At 40.8% G+C, this 20,292-nt stretch overlaps 1 long non-coding RNA gene across 1 annotated transcript; it reads left to right on the top strand.

Annotated features, from left to right (window-relative positions):
- The first annotated feature begins 294 nt into the window (after nucleotides 1-294).
- On the top strand, nucleotides 295-11,957 carry LOC116690041 (uncharacterized). The gene is made up of 3 exons (XR_004332151.1): nucleotides 295-305; nucleotides 10,689-10,693; nucleotides 11,819-11,957. It is a non-coding gene; the product is annotated as an uncharacterized LOC116690041 (long non-coding RNA).
- The last annotated feature ends 8,335 nt before the right edge of the window (nucleotides 11,958-20,292 follow it).

The raw sequence follows: 20,292 nt of genomic DNA on the forward strand, positions 1-20,292 counted from the left end.
CCCAACTTCTTAAGGACAGCACTGCTGTTGCCAACCTGGTCTTTGTTTGTGGTGGGACTGATTCACCTCTAGTTTTTAATCTTTTCATGAATTAATATTAATAAGAAATACAGTCATCTATTGAATTTAAATAAAAAGGTTGGTGATTGATCATATAATCATTTTAAAAACATTCAAAACTGCCAAGTCTGTTTGAAAATGCATCAGTAAATAACACATTTAAATCTAGACTGTCCATGGAATGCTGTATATCAGTAGTGGATTTAATGAATGCCTAATAATCGTAGCAACAAAATGTATAATCGGTACATCCCTAGTTTGAATCAACAGTCCTGAGGGAATAATAACTGAGCGATTTAGCTGATTCACACTTTTGCGTGGAGCTGTAAACGTGTCAGTCTCCAATACGCCTGTTAATTTGCGGAAGACGCTTTGAAGAAAATGATACGTTAATCAAAAGAAAACAACGTTGATGTGCACAAAGCGTGGCATGGAGGGTTCATTGGTTATTTGACAACAGTCTGATGCCAGTTGCAAAACATTTAACCAAATGTCGAGTTTCAAGCTAAATATTTCAAGAGGCCTCCCTACATCTGCTGCCGCTGCAACCGATACCTGGATACACTTCAAACATTGATACAAAGATTTTGTACACTTTGTATTTTTTATGAGGTCTGTGAACCAGTATATCTGTGTGCATGTGTTTTGCGTGTTTGAGGGCCTTTCCACGCAATAGCTTTCTTACGACTGTCTGTACCAAGGGATAGATCTCAAAAAGGGATAATTGGTCCAATAACTTTGGCTACTCCAAATGAAATGTTTTCAGCTTTTCCACAAATTAATGCACTCCTGATGATCAAGGTTTTACTGTTGTATGCTGGAGCATACAGGTGTTTTGTTTCTTACTGAGCAGTGTAAAGGCCCTGACACACCAACCCGATAACTGGCCGTCGGACAGTCGGTCTCTCAAAATCGGACAAATCTTTTTAATTGACCTTTGTCAATCTGAAATGAAGACAGAGTCAGCAACTGTATGGCCTATTTCTCGCTTAAAATGTTTTCAGAAACATGTTTCGGTAAACTATTTTAGTAAAATATGACATCTTGATCTGAACACCAGTCTGGCTTTGAATTTCCGGAGAAACAAGACCCACGTGACGCTTTTGTCCAATCAGCTGCCGGCGGCATCGCCTTGGTGTGTTCCCAGGCACTTTTTTTGGCCAACTTGGGGAGGCAGTCAGTCCGACTGCCTTTTCTCCCAACGGTCAGCCGTCAGGTTTGTGTGTCAGGGTCTTAAGATAGCAGATGGATTACAGTCACACAGTTGCATCAGCCAAATGGATTTGTTAACTGTAGACTGTTTAGTCCAGCACAGGAGTTAGACATACAGATTCATTAGCTACAACAGCCAGTCAGACATAGACTGGCTCGCCATATACTGTGGACGGGTCCATGACTGCCAGGATAACAATGTAGTTCTCCTGATATCTAAGCAAGGAGCTGCTAACTTACCTGCGGCGTGGAGGAAGGTCTGACTATATGAAAGTCATGGATATAGACAAGTTTTCGCTGACCTTTCCAGCGACCTCACAACCTGTATTTCTTCCTGACTGTCTTCGACCACCCAACCTGATTTTTTGGATCCCTTAGCTGAAAAAAGAGAAGGAGCAGGAACACCTTACAACTTACATGGTATCAAATTCAGTTGCATACAGTAACTGGCAATCTGGAATTTGGGCCACCCCCCTATGGGCCACTACTTATGATATGTCTTTGGATAATTTTATGCATGCATGAAGTTATTTTTTGCATGCAGCCACAAATATTTCTAGATTGTACTCTAGGTGCATGGAAAGATTAATTTGGAAGGCAGAGTTACTAATTTCGAAGCTAGGGTACTGACAAAAATAGGGCTGGTGTGTTGCAAATGCCAGGTTTGTTTTTTCATGTTAAAATCAAAATTGTTGGAATATTCATATATTTATGCATCATGTTTTAAATGTCCCATGGCATGAAAATGTCACTGTATTAGGTTTCTTTAACATTAATATATGTTCCCCCAGCCTGGCTTGGTAAACCGAGCCCTGGGTATCCTGCTCTGCCTTTGAGAAAATGAAAGCGCAGATGGGCCGATCTGGAATCTTGCCCCTCATGAGGTCATAAGGGACAAGATTACCTCCCCTTTCCCTACTTTCCTCGCCCAGAGAATTTAGCCCACCCATGAGAAAGAGCCATCATTGCTTTCAACCGAGCAAAGTGGCAGTTGGTCAAGGCCACATCCCCAGTCTCCACCTCAAAAGCTACAGACTCAGAAATGGCACATACTAAGGAAAGCTCATTGTGGGACTGGCTCTAGTGGCTGGAATTCTGCACCAAGGCTGAATTATGGGAAAGAGACTTCAGATACAGTATTAGGGGACCACTAAGGTCTATATAAAAGCATCCAAAGAGCTGTCATGGGACTTTTAATGTTAAAATCTGGCACTGTAAATTCATAAGCTTAACAGTGTCTGTGGATGACTAACTTATGGCTACCTTAGCTGTAGGCCAGTATATCATAAATGCTGTGTAGATTGAAAACAAATCTTAATATGTTGGATTCATGTTAATGTATATTTTCAGACAATATACATTAACAAAGTTATCACAATCATCATGTGAGGAAGATAAAACATTGTGTGTCATGTCAAATGTCAACATCATGCCAGGGGATCAACAAAGCCTTCAGGATTTCTTATCTTGATGCATGACTGGTTGTACAAAGTGTCCATCCAGTAAATTTTGAGCTATTACACAGAAAAGGGAAAACTTTGATCGGTTGGATGGGCTAGAGGAAATGTAGCTGACCAAAGTCAGTAGGTTCCCTCCTGTGTGCACCATAGATGCATTTACCAAATGTCGTAGCAATCCATCCGATAGTTCTTGAGATATTTTTCTTTTTCTAAAGAATCTCAGCAATCCATGATTTTTCCTGCATGCTCGGGTCATCTGCAGTTCAGCACTGAAGCTGGAGCCCGAAGCTACCACAAACCCTCAGCAGCTTAGGTGAGTAAGAAGGTTATTGAAATTGATAATTGATGACAACAGCGGGGCTAATATTTGGACCTACTATTGCTGTAAATAATGCAAAATTTAAAACATTCCTAATTAGTCAGGTCAGCTATTGTCCAGGGTTTCTATCAAATAAAAAATGAAAGCCAAATAAAGGGATATGTATGTCAATATGCAGTAAAACTCACACCGGCCTTTGGACTAAGACCTGAATTATAATCTTAAGAATACTGGATATTAATTTCCTTTCCTGTGCACTATATATTAACCCTATACTTAACTTACTATAACACCTCACTTTATACAAGTGAAAGTCAATGAGAGTCAAATGTACATAATTGCATGAAAATAACCCTTTGTTAAAGAGCAGACAAAACATGCAGTGCATCACTGAATGTCCATTTTCAGTTAATCCCATCAATGTGCAACAAATTATCAACATCCTTACTCTTTTAGTAAAAAAGAGAGAAAAGTTTTGGTAGGCCAGCAGACCATGATAAAATAATTCCATGACACTTATCCTGGGACATTTATAAATAAGTGTGGTGTGTTGTGCCCTCTCACCCTAACTGCAGCCCTCGCTGACTGGCACTCCCTGATCACCCTAATGAGGCTCGGGCACAAACCGGGGCTTGGAGGGCACTGGCATTATCTGGTGTCTGCCCCATTAAAATCCCCTCCAACAGCCATGACCGTCCAACACACAGTCGTCCTCCGCTACAATTAGCGGGTGAAAATTATGCAAATATAAACTAGTGGAGCTGCTGTGAGGATGCAGAACACAGAGGCTTGTATAAGCAGGGAGGTGATATGAAGGAGAACTGGGGAGGCATGTTGTCCAGAGGGCAGCCAGTGATTAGTAGCATCAACCTATCCATCGTCACAGCAATGATGTTGTTTGGGTGGGGACAGAGTGGGGTGACAGAGTGACAGGGGTAATTACTTAGGAGAGGTCACCCTGAGGTGACGTGGGGTGAGACAACACTGCTGGGGACCCTGCTGGCCCCCCATGTCACTGACAGCAACCTACTGAACTCCTCACCACTCTGCTACAGAGAGGTCGCTGTACATACACTATACTACACAACAGCACAGATGATTACATGCTGTACATCACATGCAAACATGTTGTTACATACACATACACGTTTAGTGTGTTTCCTTTAGGACTTTTGTCTCCTTAACTACAAATCATATACTTTTTTGAACGCATTTATGACCATTTATAAGCGCATGCTGTACAGTTTCAAAATGTATGCACTTTTACGTACCATCCATTGGTTTCCATTATTTTCCATGTGGTATGCAAATCAATTTGCTGATTCTTGTCATTCAAAAAACGCTGTTGGGTTGAAGCGTCTGTACACAGTCACACTGAGAGAATAAGGCAATGAAGTGAATATTACAGCCTCCTTTTGATCTGGATGATTTGCTGAGTTTAAAGAGTAAGTTTAAAACCTTACTTGTTTGAACTAAATTTGGACAAGAACTATTGTTTCATATTGTTTAGAGCATTGATGTGAGTCAGCCAGGGGTACTTGTTGCACAGAGGGCACTTCTGCAGTTCCAAGGGGGTACTTGGAAAGATTAAAGAGTAGCTCAACTCATTCAAAAAAAATGTGTATGGGTAAAAGTGTGAAAACAAATTAGCAAGCAAGCACAGTATACAGTATATACATACATGGTAGAAATAAATAGCTAAAAGTAATGGCTAAACAGTCAGAATGATGAGCTAACAGTGATGGAGTTAAATCGTTAAAACAGCTAAAATAGTTAGCTAAGGGTTGAAATAGTTAGCTAAAAGTAACGTCACTCCAAGTAGCAGTAGGCTTATAGTACAAGGCTTATAGTAGTGTAATAGCTGACCAAACCAACCTTAATATTGACAATTCAATTGTTATCAATTAACAATTAATAACTATCCAATTATTTCCTAAAAATATCCGCTGTTATATAATGAATAGTGTTATACCTTTGGACAAACATTGGGAATTGATGAAGGGGTACGTAATTTCATCTGAAAGGCCTTTGGGGGTTCCTCAGACCAAAAAGGCTTGGAACCTATTCTAGATATATTGTGATTATTGTGCCACTTGTACACTCTACTAACACATTATGTTTATTGCCGAACCTTGGTCTTGCTCTTAATCTAGCCCTTAAATTGTTGAAAAATTGAGGACCAGCCAAAATGTTCTCCATCCGAAAATCTAAAACTGGTTCTCACAAGAATAGAAACATAAGCACATACACAGAAACACACAAAGACAAAGCCTGAGGGGAAGTGACAGAGCCACCAGGAAGCATTGCAGAGCCTGCTGTGAGTAGAAGAGTGTAGCTCCAGCTCTCTCCACAGATCAGCCCCACAAAGAACTCTTTCTGTCAGTGGCTTACGAATCTTCATACGACTTGTCACCACGCTCTTCCTCTTTGGCGCTTCTCTCCCTTAGATGAAGCCATGTTAGAGTGAGGGTGGAAGCAAGGCACTCTAATGCATTCAGAGGAGATTGGTTGTGAAGTCTGGCTCCCCATATGCTCTTCCTTCGAGGCTGGCCTATTGATTGTTGTGTGCGTTGCTGCTTCCTGAGATCCCCGTCAAGCCTTGTTACGGCGGCGGCGATCCTCTGCCTGGCTTTGGCAGGTAATAGTCGAGCAGCCGGAAATTTTAACAGCTCCCAAGCCTCATCAGACACATTGGGGCTTATTTCATTGTTTTGTTTTTTTATCCAGGTGATTCCATCTTTGGATCTAAATGGTCATTGCTTTGGAGATTCTGCAGTACATGTGTCAGTTAAATCTGAATTTTTGCCAACTAAGTTTGAGTTGAGCTTTTTCCTCTTTCCTGGGTCTTTTAAAGAGTATGTTTACATGCACACTTAGATTTCCCTATTATTCAAAATATGACAATATTCCAAATTTGATACAGGTCATGGAAGCAGCATTTCTATTCTGTGGGTTGCTATGGTTACAGTACACAAACAAACAGTTTACAGCAGTGATCATCAACTGGCGGCCCGCGGGCCGAATGCGGCCCGCCAAGCCGATCGATCCGGCCCGCGACTGGATTCCAAAATTGTGAGGATCAAAGAGAAAATATGTAGGCCTATTCTACACTATGAAAGCAACTAAAAGCAGCAGCAACTGAGTCTCTTCTCAGTAATCACCCCCATTCATGACTCTATTTAGGCTACACCCCAAAATCAAACTACTCTCTCTTGATCAGTTAAAGTTCGAGTAATAACGCCACTTGCGTGGGAGTAGGCAGATTTCAGTGCGGCGATTTTTCTCTGACGCGCCTCTGAATGCTCAGGATATGAAATCTTAAAATTTGAATGCTTAGTGTGGTGGTGACGGCGCAGATTGTATTCTTTTGCAACAGCAACAGTTTCGTTGCAAATTAGGCATACTGGTGAGGCATTCCGGAAGGTTGGCATGATAAATGCGTACTTTTCAGTCCAGTCATCATTGAAGGACCTGTTTTCAATATCAACTTTGCGTTTCATAGCCTTTGAGAGTGCCATTTTACCTCTGTTAAGAGACCCTTTCCTGTCACTTCCTCTGTGTTTGTTTTTCAAGTGCTCTGTAAGTAAAATTGACTTAATTGAGTTGAGGCAAAATATCTATCACCCCTGGTGGTTGTCTGTGGTATAGGTGATAGGAACCTGACTCATAAAGGCCTTCAGTTTTGTAATGAAATGGAAAAAGTATTAACAATAAACATCAATCATAATGTTATACCAAAATTTCATTTTTTATTTAATTTTTATTTAAGGGTCCGGCCCCCAAGGAGACTGTCTGGTAAAATTCTGGCCCTCTGACAAATGTAGTTGATGACCCCTGGTTTACAGGGTAAAAGAGGTAGAGACGCATGGCCAAAAGAAAAGATCAAATTTCTAATGTTCTGTGTTCACACGGTCAAAGAACTCTGACCCCGGTGGATAAATTAGGAAAAAAATCTCTAATTAAGCCAACCAACGACAAGTTCTCTGTTTATTATAATTGTTGAAATGTACCAACAAAACCTTTTGACAGTGAATGATCTTAGTTTGTAGGTGTCAAAATGTCAAAATCTTGACAACCTGGACACCAGGGCCAGATGCCACGATTCACATTTCCACTACCACAGGTATTTATAAATAGATATTAAAACCCCCTTAATCATACATTTGCATATCACTACTTTTACTGACTGTGTTGCATCAGTAAGATTCTCCAACAGCACCAGAACAGCTGTCATTACGTAAAACTGTTAGAGCTGTCAGCTGTGGCTATTAATAATTCATCACATGTACTTGCAAACCATCATGGCAGCCATAACACAGTCATCATTATTAAACGCCTTAAAAGTGATCAATGACTCATTTATAGAACTCATACTGAACGGACAGTGCTTCACAAATGAGAGTATAATGAAAAGAGTATTAACAATGGGAAAACTCGGGTTGAATGTAAAATAAAAAGAATGATAAATTGTATTACTCGTGCATTATTAAAATTAATGTTTAGAAATGTGCCTTGATTGAAAATATACTGCAGTTTAGACAATGAGTGGAAATGGTCAACTTGTCTCAAGATGTGCAAGGTGACATTCTTTTACAAATACCAGTTTGTGTGGTATATGACATATGCAGTTTTTTTAAGTACACATTGTTACATCTGGCCCAAAGTTCCATACTGTACAATTACAATGTTAAAGTCTTTCTTGATCTTGTGGTTGTTTAATGTACTACAAGGCAGACATGTTAACCATCATTATAGAAACAATCTTCTAAAATAAGAAATTCTGTTGGTAAATTACACTGCTTGTCAATGATCTTGACACTGATGGATGACATCACAGAACCAGCATTTTACCTTATTAATAGACACATTACAAATCCCGTTGGTTTTTGAATGGCAAAAGAAATTGTGGCCAAACATAACTGAACATGGATTTAATTAATAATGAATGAACCAAGACGTAAGCATTTTACACTAAAGGGCTAATGAGGATTTATACATGCAAGATTCTCTGATTGCAAGACAGGTTCTCTGTCTACTACAAGGGAATTTTAAGGTTATAGCAATCTCAACAGAAAAAGTCACTTTAAAAAAAAAAAAATTAACATTACATTGATATCAGATGTTAAACATCTGGTCACATATCAGGTTATATCCAAAATATGATTGCAATTTTTGTGACTACATTTTTTTGCCATATTGCCCAACTCTTAGAGTAATAGTATCTTAGTTTGTCAACCAATCAGCTTGTTTGACGTCCACTCAATGTGCAGGGCCTGTAACGCTCGGCATACACTTCTTCCAAGAATCTTGCTGCAATCATGCCTTTTGCCAAAGTCTAACTTGGAGACTCCTTTTTTAGCTTTTCAAAATGATCTATCTATCTTGAATACACATAGAGAATATGTATACGTATGTATACGTGCATGTGCATGTTCCATCAAAACAAGTTCCTTCTATTTCCCAGGATGATTGTGATTGGTTTAAAGAGCATGTCCCATCACATTGGTCCCACCCTGGTATGCTCTGTGGACATGCCAGACCCTCCATGCAGCGCTGTAGAGGAAGGTCTGGCAACATGAGACTACTCCAGTGGTAGCTCAATTCACATTGACACTGCATTAAAATAACTTTACTTTACTATTGTCGAGAGAACCATCTGGAAGGAGTGCTGGGTCTGTCCGAGGTTTCTTCCTAAAAGGAAGTTTTTCCTCGCCACTGTTGCACTGTTGCTTGCTCTGGAGGAAACTACTAGAACTGTTGGGTCCTTGTAAATTCTGGAGTGTGGTCTAGACCTACTCTATCTGTAAAGTGTCTCGAGATAACTGTTGTTATGAGAAATTGAAGGAGTGTGAAACTTAACTTGCCATTCAAAAGACCAATTTCTTTATCCTAGTCTGCTCAAGGAGGTTGGTTTCTGCTAGCCATCCATAATGTTACGGCTGCAAAGCTTTCTCATACCCCAAACTATGAAGCGGCCCGAGGCCCAAATCACAGAACCCGCACATCAAGAAATTTACATTAGGGCTGTCAAAATTAACGCGATAAATCCATTATGTAAATGTAATAATCACAAGATAATATCTTTTATATTAAATTGAAAGTCACTTGGCTGTTAAACTACTCTCTATGTGCTACATGCTGCGCTACATTTACTGTCAATCATTTCAGAGCATCATTCTGAGTGAGAAAATGTACACTGTGCTTTAAACTCTTTACAAACTCCCACAATAGATCGAAAGAAAGTAGTGTACGTGGCATGTACATTTTCTTCAGAAATGTTGCAGAACATGAACAGATGTTAATGTTGTCATGGCAGTTACATGAACAACCTGGGATAATTCTTGGAATAAAGATGTTGTCATGTGGACAATCGACACAAGATTGTTACAGTTTTTTAAGCTCACCTTTAGACATGGTTTCTACAGGGTCTTAAAAAGTCTAAAATTTCATAATCAAAATGTAAGGCCTTGAAAAGTCTTAAATTTGCTGGGGTATTGTGTTCTAGTTGTGAGATAATTTTAAACAGGTCTATGTCCATGCAACGCTACCTCATTTTGTAATTTTTCTCAAATTCTGTGGTGTTAGTAGTAGGTCTTTCTTTTGTATTTTGGTGCAAGTTTTTCGTATTGTACCACAGACATAAAACAGATTTTATTCTTCTACTGGGAAGTGTAAGTTTAGCGATACTTGGCTTGAAAAAACTGAATTTAGTGCTTAGTTGATGTTAATGATAAAGATCTTACATTTCATTCATAATAGTCTTAAAATGTCTTAAAAAGTCTTCAATTTAACTTGGTGAAACCAACAGAAATCTTGTTTGGAGCTCAGACTCAATGCACTATTCCCACAGGACTCTGGACAGTCTCGATACTTTGCGGGAGCTTGTGAAGAGTTAATCTCAGTAAATATTTCATGTGGGCGTTTTTGTGTTTTATTATCCAGCTTGCTCCTGTGCATACGCTGCCCTCTCTTCCTGGCCTGGAAGAACAAGGGGGGATGAACTCAGCCCTCCCTTTGCTACTCATTCAATGCACTCATCCATGCAGCCTCCCTCCTTCGCTCTCTCTCATCCCATCGCTCTCCGCTCTGCCCATTAACTTCAATTAATGTGATGGTTCATCAGTGTTGGAGGACTCTGTCACAGGGCCGTACCCCACTACTTATCTGATTACTCCTAATGGGAGAAAATACGATAAACAAATTCAATTATCCCTGACCTATTTCCAATGTTGGGGACACAGGATTATTATTCATGTCATCTCTGAAGTATGAATATGAAGAGAACTAATTACCTTGGTGTCACGTTATGGATGGACAGGGTATGTAAATATATTCCACATTCATGGTGATGAACTACTCTGCATTGTAAAGGCCAGAGAGGGAGTGAGTGATACTGAAGATGAACACCCCCTGTTGTGTCCTCAGTGGCCATCAATTCTTCACCGAGAGCGGCCTTCACCCGCCTGTATTGATGATGGAAACGTGGATTCCTCCTGCAACCACACAAATGATGAAGACAGATGGATATAGATTTAATTAAATCCGGACCTGACTATATGAAGATTGAAGGAGGTAATTGAAGATGAATGCACACTATGGCTGCTAATCCAACAAATGAAGAAGGAGCTGTACATAAGGCGGGGTTGTTTTTATCCTTTGATTATGTGATAATTACACATGGTTCTTGTTCAAATTAATGCACTTTCATTCCTGATAATGATATTTTAACATGACCAGGGAAATGTTGTTTGCTCTTTGTGGAAGACGATTTCTTCCACAAAAATAAAATAAGTATTGAGTAAATGTTTTGTTAACTTTTTGATATTAATGAAAGTCTGTTACATTCATTGCCAAATTGAATTTGCCAGTATGACTATGTTCAGATGATTATGTCGCCTGGCAACTTTTGTGTGCAGAAATTTGAGTGAAGATAATTACCTCTTCTGAAGAGTCCTTCATGTAATTTGACTCCTTTGTGTCCTCCTTGGCTACAAGCAACTGTGTGGAGGAGGGGTGGGGGTTGGTGCGTGATCACGGAAGGCTTGTATCATGTTAACGCACCAACGGTTTTGTTGTCATTACTTAGGATTACTCAAGGGAGAGACAGAAAGTATGCACTATAGCTTTAAAGCTGAATTAGTCAGTATTTGTTGCATGAACAATTGGTTAAATTACTATGTGTAATGTGTAAGGTGTCCTTCATATTGGCAGAAAAATATCTGTGGCCTGCACACATCCATCAACAAAGTTGATTGTATCTTGAATTCTACATTTTAACCCAATTTTACAGCAGGCAGCTGCAGTTTTCAACAAAAAGTTGCTGATGAACCCAATGTACCCTACCTGCCCAGCAACAAACAGCAGACTGAGAATGTAAGCAACCACCTGGTAAACATGAGGAGGAGACACGTTTTTTATCAGGAGTTGGTGGAGACCAAACCAGAGCTGAAAGAAGAGTGAATACCAGATTAACATTCAACGAGTGGACTCCAAATGAATGATAATATTACCCCAACATTTGCTGAATGTGTAAGTAGAGAACTGTTTGTTAACCAATTATCATCATCATGTTTTAAGCTTGTTCCAGCGCCACTTACTGCAACTTTCAGTGGCATTAAGGCCCTGACACACCGACCGGTATACATAATCAGCCGTTGGACAGTCTGGCAAGGTTGGTGACTCAAGTTTGTTTGGTGTGTCCTGTGGCATTGTAAGTTGGAGAGGCCGGTGGCCATAATTTAGGCCGACCTGACGTGGAAATCAGAAGTTGGGCACTGCCAGCAGTCAGGATCAAATGACCAATCTTATTGGTGGAATGCTGACCCGGAAACGAGGAGCATGTTCAGCGTGAGAAGAGTCTCTCAAATCTGACGAAAATCTTTTAAACTGACCTTTGTCGATCTGAAATGAAGACAGATTCAGCAACTGCATTGTGTATTTCTCGATTTAAAATGTTTTCAGAAACACATTTTGGTTAACTATTTCAGAAAAAATATGACGTCGTAATCTCAACAAGCCACCATGACAGTCACACCAGACATAGACGTTTGTCCAATCAGCTGCTCTCAGCAGTCGGTATTGCAACTTGGGGCGGCAGTCAATCCAAATGTCTTTTTTGCCAATGTATGTTGTTGTGGGAGTCATTGAAAATCCCCCTATTTCATTGTTTAAGTAGGAGGATGTGTTGGCCATTATTTAAAACCTGGCAGAGACATCAATGATTTTAGTAACATATTCGGTGAATGCCCGCAGCCTCTATAGCTGATTAAAAAAAAGGATGTCTTGATTAGCCTAGGAGATTGCCTAAGACTGTGTAGAGGATAACATTTTCAGGTGGGCCTTTCCTCATCATGGCTTCATGTCTGTGGAATAGCATGGGCTCCCTCTGTTGGCTGCCGGCCGGCCTGTGCTTTACCGGTGAAAGAGGACATGGGGGCCAGTGTGACTGTCACTGGAGATAAATGGGGATCCAGAAGTGTTCAGGCCACTGTTCCAGCTCTCAAAAAAACGACAACAAAAACACATCTTCAGAGATGAAGAAATTCACTTGATTTAACCTCCGCTGAGAACCAGGGACTGCTATTCTAAGGCCTTTTGCTTCCTTATATTGAGCTGCTGACTGTTGGTGTTTAAACCCTCGTGTGCCTGCCTTTCTCTCTCCCTTCCCTTGCACACATTCACTTCCCTCTCCAGCTTTCTGTTTGTGTGTAAATGTGTGTGAGTTTGGGTGTGTATTTCTCTCTCTCTCGCTCTCGCTCTCGCTCTCGCTCTCTCTCTGAATACGCTGGTGCTTGTGTCTCGCAGAGTTCACCGACTCTAAAGGATCGATGAAGGGAGGAGATTCAGAGCCAATTATTTTCAGCTTAATGGTCCCTAGGGTGCAGGGGTGAGCAACAACAAAACGCCTTCAAGAGGCATCAATTCTGGACAAGCCAGCTCCTCCATCTCTGCGCTGCCACAGTGTGGGCATCAACTCCCAGCTCTCTGGAGGAGAATGGAGCTCACACTGCAACACACACTAGACACACATGCAGTTGGACACACTCACACACACACACACACACACACAGCAACAGCAGCTGAAAAGTGTAGACTTGGAGCGTCACTATAGTGACAGAGGATGCTTCATATAACTATCAGCACTGAACCAGCAAAGCTGCTTGATGGCAAACAGATGCCAGAAAAGAAATCCACTTAAAGATGAGGAAAGGGAAAGGAAAATGAATACTGTTAAAAAGACAACTTCTTTACTTGTTTCTTGTTATTTTAGCAAAGCAGTTCCAGGTGGTTTCCATTTATTTCAGCATTGCATGAAAATTTGTCTTTATTGATGACATTTCCTTTAGGGGATAGTTCTGGTACTGCTGGAAATTTGGCCAGATGTCTGTCACCTTCTTCTTTCTTTGTTTTTCTTTGGCGTTCTAAACTCCGGTGGCTTCATGAGTACTCTGATTAACTGCTCCCCAGATCTCTGCAGGTTAAATCCAGACAGCTAGCTAGACTATTTGTCCAATCTGAGCTTTCTGTTGTACCACTAAAATAACTTGAACGTACACATGTTCCACTAAAACAAGTTCCTTCCAGAGGCTATTTTGCTGAGGCACTGTGCAGAGCTCAGCGCCGCCCAAGACTGTTGGGATTTGTTTAAAGAAATGCCAAAAAACCCGAGCACGTTTTTCTCCCTAACTGTAATGCTGTGTGGACTAGCCAGACCCTCCTCCGCCACACTGTGGAGGAAGGTCTGAAATCAACTTGGCAAATTACAAACAATATTGTTGGCTTTTGGACTGTTGAAAGTTTGTGCTTTTCCGCCATGCTCAAAACATTTGAGCCAAAACCTGTACATTACAATATGAGAAATTAGATGTAGTATATTCTCTACAGTTGGCAATTAAAAAACAACAAAACAAAAGAAAATAGGCAATTATACAGATTAGCAACAAACGCGCCTATTAAGATAAGATAGATTTTAATGTACCGATGGAACATTTTTCTTGGGAAAACAAAAAGTTTTAAAAAACACAACATAGTGCATACAAAAACACATACGGTACAAAAGGTCCACAGATGGCAGAGGCAAAACAAACTAAAATGTCCTGTACAATTGTCCGGCTTGTATTTACCTTCATAAAAGTACTTGTGATGCCACCCTCAGATTAATATTCTAAGTGTCTGACCACATTATGGAAAGCATTTCTAAGTAGGTTGACCTTTCTGTTAAAGAGTAAGGCACCTTTTTCAAACATTAAAAACATAGGAAAGTTGGGTCCAGGTTGAAAAAAACAATAGTTACGGTCTAAGTTAGTAAGTTTTTTGGCTGATATCTCATGTACTACTGTCAACATACTGTATATAGTGACAGTTTCAGCAAATATGATCAAAACAAAAGCAGCCAACCCAAGTTTAAGGAATATGTAAATGAAAAAATCACAATATACTGTAACACACTGATGGTATATAACAGTGTAGGAGAAGCAGTGGGGGAATTGTCCTTTGAATCTCTTCTCAGTATCTCTCTGCACACACCCCATTCATCTGCGCTTTGCCTTTATTGTTTGAACGGAATAAAAACACAACTGTGTCTTGTGATAATTATCTTAAAGGATTGGGGAGGTGAAGAACCTGCTAGGCTCGGAACCATCTCCTTTTCCAGGTTGTTGTGCAGCGGGACGCCAGGTTGTTTAAAGCAGTCCCACTGGGTGTCTCAGAGGCGGCGTTCAATGAGGTGCCGCCGGCGACACTTTCCCCCAGCAGCTTAGTGCTCATCAACTATTTAGATATGCACTTAGTGCTCCCGGTGAAGCTAACGTCTATCAGCTGGCGGACGGACGGAAAAAAGGAATCACTCGTCAATATAATGGTCAGGAGATATAAAGGGGATAAATTGGTATTGCCAAAATAAAGCCTGATTAAAACCTATGTGGTGGTGTTGGTGGCCAGCTTTGATACTTCTGCAGGAGAGTGGAGGGGAGATGGGGGGGTGTTTTTGTGTTCCCATAGGTGCCCTTCTACCTTCTCACCCTGCCTGTAAGTCAGTCCCCAGGGACAGAGCATTGAGGTTTCTTCCTCTTCTATAACACAGTAGCCTTGGCCTGTACAGACACCTCTCCCTCCCTCTGTCTGTTTGCTCACATCCCTCTCTCTCTCACCCAGACTCACAGACACCCCCCCCCCCCCCCCCGTTCTCCACAACCCTTATCACCCCTCACCGCCACACACCTCCCCACAACACACCTCCTCCTCCTCCTCAGTCCTTCCATCTCCATCGCATCCCCAGACTCCCACAGCAACTCCATGGGTCGCATGATGAATGGCAACAGCCCAGGACCTCTGTGTGTGTTTGGAGTATGCACATGCATGCATCTGTGTTGGTGTTGTGTGTGTTGGTGTGTGTGTGTGTGTTGTGTGTGTGTGTGTGTGTGTGTGTTGTGTGTGTGTGTGTGTGTGTGTTGTGTGTGTTTGTGTGGTGTGTTGTCAAGAGTGATGACCACAACTGCCAGTTGATCACAGTGGGATTCATTACGGCGACAGACAGGCCGCCTCTAAACACTGTGTGTGTGTGTGTGTGTGTGTCTCTTGACAGGCCCTCCACTAAAATGGCGTCTAAGGATTACACACTGACTGGGATGGAATAAACAGTTTGTGTGCGTGCGTGTGTGTGTGTCTGTGTGTAGATTTGATAAATTATTTACATCACTGAGAAAGCAGCGTCAACACTGTTTATGCCCGCACCTGCTCTTCTCAGTGTTTAAAAGATGATTTATGTGTTATGGTCACATCGGATTTCAGCAAACTATTGGTCCGGCGTCTTTTGGGACATAAAGTGGTGGTTACAAAGTGCCGCAGGCTCGTTTGGGAGGCAGCACAGGGAGAGAAGAGCAGCATCATATAACTGGACCAGGCAAACTCCTGTCCAGAGAGCTGTTACAGCAGTTTGTTTGCTCTTACACTCAAATGAGTAATAGACACACTACAGGAGGGAAGGCTGGCAATGCTCGCCATGAATCTTGCAGTGTAAGAAGCAATCATCAGGATCGGTTGACACAACTGGAAGTTAAAGCCCCTGCTAATGCTCAATTTAAGAAAAGAGAAAAATCCAGCAACTCTGTGCACAGTATCTGCAAACTTATAAGCACTGCACAGGGAGCGAAAAGAAACTACACATGTAAATCCTGTTAGGTGTTATTTTAAAACGGTCTGTGCTGGTTTATGAGGACATATGCAGATAAAAAGGGAATTTTTCAGGTTCTGATGCTCAGGGCTTTTTCATCGTTCTCACTGTTAGGTCAAAAAAGATAGCTTTTTGCTAAATATTGACAGTCCTCTATAAAACACACTTACAGCACAACAACACTAATCACTATTTTTATTGATATCACATCGCTATGTTACATTTTCATAGGGGACTTTCACGGCACAGGGCCAAGCACAACATGAGTGTCTTTGCTAGTTTAAGATCAACGCAGTTGTCAATGCCCCTGTACTCATCTGTGCTGCCTTGGGTGTGCCGGTCTTACAGGGAGGTGTGTTTAGGTGCATTCTTGGCATATTGCTAACTTGAGGCAGTGGAAAGTAAACAAAAAAGCAAATCCACCATCATAATAGCAATGCGCCAAAGTACAAACGCCCATGGCTTTAAAACGAAATGGTAGATGACACTTTGACTGGTTTATTACCTGGTAGGCCAGAAACACACCTATGATTAATTAATGTACTAAGTACAACCCTTTTGAACCGTGCACCTGGCGCACAGAACGTTTTTTCCGCCATTAAACTAGCAAAGTGCGCTTAGATTGTTAAAATAGGATAGGATAAGATAGGATTCATAGCATTAAAAATAACAGTGAATAAACAACAACAACAACATATTTTTAGCAGCAACTTGCCTATAGAGTCGGGGAAAAAGTGGATATACCATAGTATCGCTGTATTTTCCATGGTTATACTGTATCGATACACGAACGCACGGAAGTTTCAATCTGAACACTTTGCCACTAGAATAATGAAATGAATTTCTTTTACAGTTCTCTAGAAGGAACAAGTGAAATGATAATTCCGATGTTGACAAAGTTCTTCTTTGGGGACATAATTTGAAGTTGGAACAAAAGATAATAAATTGCATCACATGGCAGATTATCGCAATATGTTTAAAATTGCAATAATATTGCATCGTGACATTAAGTATCATGACAATATCGTATTGTGGGGCCTCCGGGGATTCCCACCCCTATTTGCAACACTTGAAAGGTTGCTAATGAACTGCTGCTGTATAACAACATCATAACACACTTTTTAACGCCTAAACCTAACCCTAATGTCTTGCTTAAATGGCTGGCAGCTCGCGGTGCCCTGTACCCTACTCAAAGTAATCTTTTATTGAGTTAACTGAACCACTAACACCTAAAGAGCACCGTGCAAAGCACTGTAGCCGGCACACAAAGCTCTGTTGTGGCTCTACTAACTGAAACACATCTACTAACTGCCGCTGACACAACCAAGCTGTGATGGAGGTCTGTAGCCGGCTTTACGGAGCTCTGTGGCAGCTTAAAACAACTGCCGCTAGGCTAGCAACTGCTGCTAGGCTAGCAACTACCGCTCAGCGTCACAGAGCTCGTAACCGGCTAATGTCACGTTACGGGCGCTTTCTTAGTTTCATAGGATATCAAGGACAACAATTATCGCACTCTATCATACGGATCCGAATGCATTGTCTCTGGACACTGTAGTATGTTTGTCCATTTGTCCACTTTGCTCAGCAGTACGTTTTGTTGCTCTGATTGATTAAAGGTCTACTCAATTGCAACCAGAGGAATTTTAATCTATGACTATTGATTACACACCTCGGAAATTAAAAAACTTAAGTAAGCGGTTCTACACTAACTCGCAATTGCGATTTGATCTGGCAATGACAGGCTAGAAGAAAAAAAAAAGTACTTAACTCAAATTTTTTGAGTTGACGTACAAACCCCAATTTTGCTTTAAATACACAATTCATTTCATCACATTGCTTGCATTTACATTCATTTTCCTCCAAAGTTGCAAAGGCATTGTTGCTATAGCGAGCAGAATGTGAGACACAACTTGTCTGGTGCGTCTTAGCTTCAGATTGCATCATTTTCCACATACTATCTCCCAACATGTCCCAGATATCAGTCTCCTGCTGCATACAGGGGTGTCACAGCCGGATTTACATACAGCCCCAACAACACAGACGCCCAGGCGTACCACAACGCCACACTCCAGCTCAATATTTCATAGCTGTATGAAATATGCCTGAATGTGTGCACGGCATCTGCCATCTTTGGGGCTTTGCAGCCCCCAGGAGGCCCGTTTGATCTGTAATTGGGAAGTGTGCTGAATTAATCAGCAGTTTACCCGCTTTTTAATTGAAATAACACTTTCAAAAAACACTGGTAAAAGAGAAAACAGCACCGCTGATCCTTCCCATATTGTCTTTTGCCTATTTTCAATTTTCATCTTTGTTCTCACTAATGGCCTGCTAAGATTCAGGGGGAAATTACAATGGTGACTGGAATCAGAAAGACATGATAAACAGAGAAATATCTTTACCATGCAGACGAATCGTTGTCTGGATGCTCCGTGGAGAATTCATCTAATGTTTTTTCAATGTTCTGTTGTTTTAGATGTGGCTTTTGTTGACATCTCATCATATCCCCCCTCGGTTGAAAAGAGTAAATACTCATATGCAACAGTGAATTTATATTGGATTATGTAATATGTAACACTGATTTAGTATTTTGCTGAGTGATGCCTGAGGCAGTGAGCACCTGGCAGCTCTACCACCCACAGAAGTTGGCTTGTAACCTCGCCACCATGTCCAGGTCCTGACCCTTCCTGCCCTCCGCCAATTTGGATCTTATGGCTCCATATTTCCCACCAGAGGTGTTCAAAAGAATGGCAAATTTATGGCTTTTTTAGAGGGCGGTGGTCACTAAGTTTCAGGGATGTGGCTTTGAGACTTGGACGCAATTTGATTTCACTCTTTTTGGCCAGATGTTCGTTACCTTTGCTTTGTTTCTGTTGTAATTTTAAACTCTGGTGGATTTATGAGGTCTATAATTAAATGCTCCTCAGATCTCTGCAAGGTAAATCCAGACAACAAGCTAGACTATCTGTCCAATCTGAGTTTTCCGTTGCACAACTAAAACAACTTTTGAACGAATACATGTTCGACCAAAAACGTTCCATCCCGAGGCTATTTTGCAGCAGCTCCATGGCTTTTCACGGTGCTTAGCGCCATCCATGATCCATTGTGATCAGTTTAAAGACCAAAGAGTGCTTTATCTTGGGTGTATAAAAAGTGACTTGACTTGACATAACCTGTGACGTGGCTTTACTTCCCCTCCAAAAAAAAACTCAAGACTTGCTTGAGATTTGGACTAAATGACTTACTTGGGACTTGTGCAAAGATTACTTGGTCACAACACTGCTACGTTTATCTACAAAATAATCAGTAGACTAATGCTAGGGTAGGATTCGGATCAGATTCAAGCTTGGTATGTAAAACGTTAAATATTATAAAAAACATCAAACACTAAATACACATGGGACTTCCTGGTGTCTGTAGTCTCACATTGCCAGACGTTTCTCCACATTGCTTGGGGACATCATTTGAAATTAGGAAATATTTAAGGTTGGAAAAAAGATAATACATATTGCAATATGTTTGAAAATCACAACAATATTGTATTGTGACATATGTATTGTGATGATACTGCATCAATAGGCATCTGGTGATTACCACCCCTATTAGCCACACAGCATCAAGTCATCGTCAGCTCAGAATACAACTTTTACATGAATATACACAGCTGCCAGTTTGTAAGAGCAGTTCCACTAAAATGTTTATTGCACACAATGTGGCATCTAAGTTTATTTGGTATACATAGTTATGACATTTTAACATTTAGGATCAAATATAAACCATTATCTATATCAATCATTAACATAATTCCTAATATTGGAGGACATTTGTTAATTAATTAAGTAAGAAGGTTCATGGTACATCTGCAGAATGTCGTTTTAAAAAGGCTGCATATAGTCTCAACCTGTTCTGACTGTTTGAATTGACTACATTTGTTGAAGTAGCGGAAATAAAGCCGCTGAAAGCTGACATGTCTAAAATTTTAAATCTGCTGTATTTTAACCTAAACACCTTTTCAAGTGCAAATCACCAAACACACTGCTATGAATACATGTAGTAGGCATATGTGTGTGTGT

This window comes from Etheostoma spectabile, chromosome 5, assembly GCF_008692095.1.
Source record: "Etheostoma spectabile isolate EspeVRDwgs_2016 chromosome 5, UIUC_Espe_1.0, whole genome shotgun sequence".
Classification (NCBI taxonomy): Eukaryota; Metazoa; Chordata; class Actinopteri; order Perciformes; family Percidae; genus Etheostoma; species Etheostoma spectabile.